Source organism: Miniopterus natalensis, chromosome 2, assembly GCF_054644295.1.
Source record: "Miniopterus natalensis isolate mMinNat1 chromosome 2, mMinNat1.hap1, whole genome shotgun sequence".
Taxonomy (NCBI): domain Eukaryota; kingdom Metazoa; phylum Chordata; class Mammalia; order Chiroptera; family Miniopteridae; genus Miniopterus; species Miniopterus natalensis.
Window position 1 is genome coordinate 138,987,639 of NC_142082.1, and position 7,873 is coordinate 138,995,511.

At 50.5% G+C, this 7,873-nt stretch overlaps 1 long non-coding RNA gene across 4 annotated transcripts in view; it reads right to left on the reverse strand.

The window, feature by feature from the left end:
• The window catches only part of LOC148093844 (uncharacterized), a 28,895-nt gene that overhangs the window by 20,201 nt on the left and 821 nt on the right, over window positions 1-7,873 (reverse strand). The window contains exons 2-4 of one of the 4 annotated variants that reach the window (XR_015714058.1): window positions 7,170-7,279; window positions 2,683-2,765; window positions 911-1,345 (exon numbers count right to left, since the gene is read on the reverse strand). This is a non-coding gene — a long non-coding RNA (uncharacterized LOC148093844). Of the gene's footprint in view, window positions 1-910; window positions 1,346-2,682; window positions 2,766-7,169; window positions 7,783-7,873 lie in introns of those variants that run through there. The other 3 variants (XR_015714060.1, XR_015714057.1, XR_015714059.1) reach the window with 3 other exon arrangements.

The following is a 7,873-nucleotide window of genomic DNA, read 5'->3' on the forward strand; positions in this document are numbered from 1 at the left end:
GTGGAAATGAGCTGGGAGCCAAGGTACAGTCAGGAGGAAGGAAGCCAGTCTGCTGACATAAAGGAGCCAGAAAAGAGGGGAAAAACAGCTTCCTGCCCACCCCCTTCCCTGCCTTCCCACCTAACACTCCTCACCAACCTCCTCCAGTCTGTCCCAAGATCTCAGAGCCTGGAGGAGATTGGAAAAAGGGGTGCAGAAACCCACACTAGACACCCTCTAATGCTTCCAGCTCAGCAGCCTTCATGACGGGGCCACAGGCTACTCTCACAGCAGCCCCTGCATCCACTCCTGGGGTAGGGGGTGACTCTCACCTCAGCCAGTCCAGCTAGCCCCTTGCCCCAGTTTCTTCTCGAGAGGCTAGTGGCCCCTTCCTTTCTCTGTTCTGTGGCTTGCTTTCTCTGGCTCTCCTGTTATCTGTGGTTGAGAGAAGGCCATGGCTAGAGAAGGGATGGGATGGCGGGGAGAGCATGCAGCCCTCATTCCCCAGGCAGCTGTCTCACCTCCCTCTGCACTGGAAAGAGCAAGGCAATCACACACACACACACACACACACACACACAAACTTTGACCTATTGGCCACAGATGCCCCCACCCATGCATACATGCACACCGTCAGAAGCATGTTCAGATGTTCGGACCACACACACACACACACACAAACACACACACACAGGTTTCCACCTCACATAAACATTCACATCACAGAGTATCTTTTCCCAGCCTGGCCAGCACAAATGTTGAACATTCATGTGCAGGGATAGAGAAACCTGGGCCAACTTGGGCCCAAAATCTATTCCAGCTTTGGCTCTTCTCCAGGCCTGTCTCCTCCACTCTTGCTCCTCCCCCAGGGCTTTCCCGGCAGGGCACAGCAGAGGTGAAATGGCAGCACCTGAGGGTGCTCCAGCCCCAAGCCTACTCGTTGTGGAACTCAGGCAGCTCTGTCTGAGTTTCTGGAGCCCAGCCCCCTCCCTGAGGTGATCACATGGAAAATGGCCAGCTGTGGTTGCTTGGAGAGATGAGCTCAGCCAGTCTAAGAGGGGCTGGGGGCCTGGACTCGGCGTCAAACTTTCCACCTCGGACCTTACCCCTCCTCCCACCCTCAAATACCACCCCAGGGATTCAGGAGCAGGAAAGAGGCCAAAGGGACTTCTGACACAAACATCTCAGCCCGAGACCAGTTTGATGAAGGAGGAGGGACACTGAATTGAGAGCAAACTGGAGCTGGAAACACGGCCACTCGAGGTGTTTCATCCCATCCACCGATCACAGGGAAACAAACCTAGAGAAGAGGGACAAGGGGCTGGCCTGCGGTGTGATGAATGAGGAGGAGGTTGCCTTCAGAAATCTGTACACAAGAAGTGAAGGAAGAGAGGAGAGGGAACCAGAGAAGGAAGAAAGTCAATTCAAGGACCTAAAAATGGCAAAGGACATAGAAAGCTGGGTCCTAAATGGGAAGGAGATAGGGAGCACACCAGGTGCCCTGCAGGCTTCCTGCCCACTCCAAACTGCCTCTCATTGGCCAGCAGGGAGTTCCTGACCCAGCAGCAAGAAAGGATTGTCCCCCCATTTCTATCCATCTCCCACTCTCCATGACCCCACACCCCTGCCTGCCTCCCTCTCTCCACAGTCCTCTCCCTCTGTCCCCCACCTTTTATTTCCTTCTTTCCTTTCCGCTTCCCTCTCTTCTGCCATCTTTCCAGGACTCTCCTTCCTGCTTCCTCTACCTGCTTCTCTCTCACTCTCCACTCATCACTCTTGGCCCTCGCTCCTCTGCCTTTTCCCTCCTCCTGAGGCCTCTCTCTGTCCACCTCTTTGATCTTATTTACATTTCTATCCTGGCCCAGTTCCCTCTCTTCCTCCCTTTTTGTTCCCCCAGCATGGCTACTGAGCTTTACACATAGTTATCACTCAAAACTGTATACCGAATTGGGTCAGTGGCACTGACTGTGTGCCTTGTGTACTTCTAGGCACTTTGGAGTAAACAGATGTTTATTGGTTAAAAGGTTGGAGCCATGGAAGGTTTTGGGCTGAGAGGTAACATCATCACAGCCTTGGTATAAGATAGATTTGCCTGCAGTGAGTAGGACGCATTACAGAGGGAGCAAGATCCTCTTTTCCACTTCTCACCCTCTCCAACTGTTTACCTCTCACTTCTCATCTTCACAGGCTTGCCCACCTGACCACCCTTCCATGAATCTCCCCCTCCTTCCTTCAGCTTTTCTTCCCTGCACCCCCTATCTTCCCTTTCTCCTTTTAACCCCCATCCCTTTCCTTAGAACATCTGTAAGCAATCGGCTTGGGGGGGGGGGTTAGGGTTGAGATCTCTTCCCAGCCAGCTGTGGGGGTGTGGCCAGCCAATACAGGCTGGGTGTGAGGGTGTGGCCTGAAGAAAGGGCTGATCTCCTGGAAGTAAAAGTTTAGAGCTCCATCCCACCTTTCCCTCCCCCAGCCACTCAGCTCTCTACCCAAACCCGAAACTTCCCAGGTCAATCTCTATCACACATTCCTCCTCTATCTTAGAGACCTGAAGGCCCCAGCCTTACAATTCTGTCAGCTGGGACCCTCTAGCCAAGCCTATATCAGAGACTGGAACAGAGAGGTCTCTGGCCTCTGAGCTGCTGGACAGCTATTGAAAAGGCTCTAAGCCATAAAATCAGAAAGCTCCTCCCCTTGGTTTCTCACCTGGAGTTTTGAAGTCCAGTCAAGGGCTGAGGCCAGAGATGATGAGGGATGGAGGCTCAAAAGGCATAGCCACTCAACTTTTGCTGCAGGTAAGACAGGAAACCCAATTTTGGTAAATTAGAACCTGAAATAAAACACTTGCAAATTTTATACAACACTGCCTTATATTATTATCTCAACTCATTAAGTCACAACGTTGGGGTCCAGGAGTTATTTAAGAATCTCTTAAGGTGCCCAGCCGGGTGTAGCTCAGTGGTTGAGCATGGACCTAGGATCCAGGAGATCTAGGTTCGATTCCTGGTCAGGGCACATGCCCAGGTTGTACGCTTGATCCCTAGTTGGGGCGTGCAGGAGGCAGCAGATCAATGACTCATCATCGATGTTTCTCTCTCTCTCTCTCTCCCTTCCTCTCTCTGAAATCAATAAAGATATATTTTTTTAAATCTCTTAAGGCTCAGTTCCCCACTCAAGCTATAACCGTGGAAGAAAGAGAGAGAGCTCTGCTCCTCAAGAGTGCTCCGTATCACTGAGCCTGAATCTCAACCCCAGAGACTTTCCATTTTACCGAGGGGCTGGCTGCTGGGGACACCTGGATCCTTCGCAGGGATCACTGTATACTCATTTACCCCCTAATTCAGCACCCCAAAAGGTTAGAGCTCCCTGAGAGGAAGGGCAAGTGGATGGACCTATTCTTAGCCCTGTACATGATCCCTGGAAAACAAATGTGCTCATTACAAGGTGATGATGGACAGGGAGGAATTTGCAGCCAAGGAAGGAGTATGTGTGTGTGTTTGTGGGTAAAAGGATGAGAAGTGCCAGAGGTCCAGAGAACGCATGAGAATTCATGGGGAGTGCTTATGACTTTTCATGAATTGAATGGCATACTTCTGCTGTACATGCACACACACACACACACACACACACACCCTGATTCCTACCTGATCAGAGATGCCATCACCCCTATAGAATCAGAAAGAGATGAAGCTGGTGAAAAAGTATGTCTGGGTTTGGGTGCAGTCCCTGGCCCTCCTGTCCTCCTCCTGGCCCTTTCCAATGCCCTAACTTCCTGTCTAGGATTGGTAATCCTTCCCAGGAGAGGACTAGAAATGGCAAATTTGCGGGGGTGGCTCATCCTCAGTACCTCACAGCCTCAATCAGATGTATATTGAGAATCCTGATGCTCCAGGTCCCTTCCTGATGGGCTCCAGATGTGCTTACATCTGTGAAGACCATCCCAGGAAACTGATGCTCCGGCCACAGCTCCCACCCTGGAAGGATCTCTCCTCCAGTTTCCAGGCCCTTGAGCCCAGAAGCTTCAGGCACTTCTTTCCTCTCCAAAGGTAGGTACATGGCAACAAATCAGAGAAACAAAGTAATGGGGGTGGGGGGGTGAGCAGATCAAATGAGGTCAATGTTTAGGACATCCCAGAGAATCTTATTTCCCTTTACCTTCCTATCTGGGGTTGTTACATTTTGCTGTAGAATCTTGTTGTCGGAAAAAAAGGATAGAAAAACTGAAGAGAGTTTGGAAGAGAAGGCACTAGCTGGGGTAAGGGAAATTCCTTCTCATTGGTCTGCTTGTTTTGGACCCCTGGGTCTTATATTTTTTACCCCAGTGTCCCCTTAGCCCTGTTCCTCTCCAGTCAGTGCCCTTCCCCTAGTCCCTGTCCTTCTGTCCCTCCCAGTCTAGCCCAACCAAGAAAAACTTAACAGTTTGGCCCTTACAGAGATATCTGGTCACCATCTCAATCCCTACGTTCAGAGTCCTGGAGCACCAAGTGAACCCAAGCATCTTATCCCCTAGGCCTGATCTTGTCACCCTAGCAAACACCCTTCATCCATCCCTCCTGTGCTCTGAGCAAAGTGGGGGTGGAAAGGGGAGGGGAATTTGGGTTTATTTTCGGTCTGGAGTATGGGGGAAGAGTTTCTCCTGGGTCAGACAGGAAGTATACAAGTCATGGGTGGTTACTCACATATGATGGAGCCATCAGTTTCCCTAGGCTGAGACCTTGAGTCAGGGCAGCAACAGAGCCCCAGAGTTCAAATGACCTGCTCCTGTACTTTCTAATTTCTCTCTTTGACACACACACAGAGCAGTGCCCCAGCTTTAGCTGGCTCTGGACCCAGACTTCTGGGATAACTGGGCTTCTGTTCTCCTTCCAGAGACCCCCTTGCAGCTCTATAATCTTCATTAGTATCCCTCCTTCCTTCCCTCTCATCATTCATCACCCACCACAGGGCAGGAGTGGGACCCTAGAGCCAAAGTGAGGAGGCACAAGCCAACAAACTCCTCTGGTCCCGTTGTCGTGAACTCTTCCCAATCTTTTTTGCATCATATCACTTTCTACAGTCATCTGGAATAAGCAAGAGAGGTCTTTCTGACCAGAAGCCACCAGCCTGGGGTCTTCAGGCTGCAAGGGTTGAGGGGACTGATATGATCTCAGCACACCTACACCCTATTCGTGTGTGCTATCACACACCAGTTTAATTTCATGAAGACTTCACTCAGCTAAAGCCACCCAACCAGGCTTGCCACCTAATCAGGCTTTTTTTTTTTTTTAAATATGTCTTTAGTGATTTCAGAGAGAGGAAGGGAGAGGGAGAGAGAGAGAGAAACATCAATAACGAGAGCGTCATTGATCGGCTGCCTCCTGCACACCCTCCACTGGGGATCGAGCCCGCAACCCAGGCATGTGCCCTGCCCAGGAATCGAACTGCGGTCTCCTGTATCAGAAGTTGATGCTCCACCACTGAGTCACAGTGGCCAGGACCCAACCAGGCTTTTTACAGGCTCAACAAGGCTCAAGTCTATTCCTTGAAATCAGGACATCCAGCCTCAGCACTCTCAGAATTTCCAGGCATTTGAGAATCTAAAAGAAGCAATTGAGTCTCACCCCAGAGAAATCATATACATACACACAAAAACTTCCATCCAGTTTCAGAGGATTAGTGGATTGTGCACCCAATCTTCCCTCCACCCCACCCTGGGAACAATGTACCTAGGTTAATGATCCCTGCTCCACAGTCTTCTCCCTGTAGAAACCCAGCCCAGTTTAGAGGACTAAACTAACAGTGCATTGGGAAAAGCAACAGGCTTTGGAATCAACTGGAATTGAATTTGGATTCCACCTCTGCCCCTTTATTCCTGTTGATCTTGGCTCAGTCACTTCATTCTCTGGGCCTCAGTTTCCTCACAGTAAAATGAGGATCATAATACCTTTAGTGCTGGATAGTTGGGAAGATTAAGTGGGATAAAGGCAGGTTCAATGTCAAGCCCAGGGCCAGGCATAGGGCATATGCTAAATAACATTATTAGTACTCCCTCACCCCTCTCCCACCCTGCTGAAACACAGCATGGCTCCTGGCTTTAGAATATGCACCTCTATCCCGTCCATCTCTATGGAAATTCACTCTTCTGGTTCTAAAGCTCCAGCCTTCTGGGCAGGCAGGCTGGTGACAGCAGGAGCCTGGTGCGTGTCCCACCCTTGCCCTTCACCCCTTCTGTTTCTCTGTCAAGCAGACCATGATTAATAAGTCTGTCATCACAGCAAATCATTCCTACTGAGAGATGAAGAGACAAAGGGTACCAGAGAGGTCATATCCGAGAGAGAAAACAGAGACACTTAGAGACACACAGGCTGGGTCAGAGACAAGCTGAGAGATACATAAGACAGAAAAAGCTGAGAGGAGACGGAGCATTTGGAGGGCAATGGGCTGAGAGGAGAAGGCACTGGGCTTAGAGTCAAAACACTTAGGTTCTAGACTCACCACAAACTGACTAGCCATGTAACCTTGGACAAGTCACTTAAACTCTCTACACCCATTTCCTTTCCTGATGACCTCTAGGGCTCCCTCTTGGCTGATGTTTCTAGGCCAGCTTCCAGACCTGAAGGGCTATGCTGAAGCAGCTCCAACTAGGAGGGAACCCCAAGTTCATGCCTGACCTGGAGCAGGCATGGTGAGAGAGAAAGCAAGAGGTGTTGGGCCAAGGGAAAGGACTTATAAGGGCAAAGAGAGCCAAGAGAGGAGGGATATCGGAGAGAGTAGAAAAGCCAGCCAGAGAATGACTAAGGGGCTCCCCGTGTAAACAGGAGCAGGGAATGGACAGGGAGAGGGCCTGTTTGAGTTGGCCAAGGCTGGGGGGGCGGTGGAGCTGGGAAGAAGACTGGAGTAGGACGCTATGTCCCCTGTCCCCCACCAAGGCTCCTGGGAGGAGCTGAGTCACACACCTCCCTCCCTGTACCCTTTCCCCCTCCACCCAAAACTCCTAAATCCTGGGAAAATCTAAAGAGCTTGTGCCTGGGCTGAAAAGGAGAGGGCTGGGTTCACACACGTGCACTTTGCTGGTTTATACAGCAGTCAGGCCTCAGCCCCGCTCCTCCCAAAGGGGGTTCTCAGTCCTTGGCTTGAGTAGTTTTTGCCTAGAGGTTACCTTTGCAGTAGTGCTGTGCTTAAATCCTAACCCAGAGATTGCTTGGGTTCCTCACCTAAGAAAGGGTCAGGACCTGCAGATGTGAGAGTGGGATAGGGGCCAGCATCATCCCACAGTCTGTCCAGCTGGCTTCTCCCTTGGGCTGCAGCTGGTTCTGGAGATGGGCTTTAAAAAATAAAAATTTAAAAAATTTAAAAATTTAAAAAGCTGGGTGATTTGGGACAGAAAGTAGAGTAGCAGAAGGAAACTCAAAGTGAAAGAAAAAGCATTGATTCTGGGCACTTTTATTCTGAATTTCTGAGGCAGAATGGGGGGCAGGGGACTGGGGAACAGAGGGAGCAGAGTTTGATTTGGGGAATTACTGTTCTGGAAGGAAAGAAATCCTGGAGGAAAAAGGCAGGAAGGGGGCTGGAAAGGAGAGTATGTTAGGAGAGAATCTAGTCCCCTAGGTCTCCCTCCCCCAGACTAAGATAAAGACTAGAATCCTAAAAGGTGATCTCATTACACAGAGCCAGGTTGGAGGAAGGGGTGGGCAGGGGGTCACTGCCTTCCCTTACTACAGAGTTCCTTCCTCTACATCCCCCCGGGGGGATCTGGGGAAAATGGAGTGGCCCCTTTGCAAGATACCACCACCACCACCACTCCAACCCATGCTACAATTTTCCAGGTTTATAGGAATCACATGGGTTTTATCAAGAAGACACTGTGGGGCCAAAGCACCACCCTCCCTATCACACCCAGGCTCTTGGTCAACTGCCA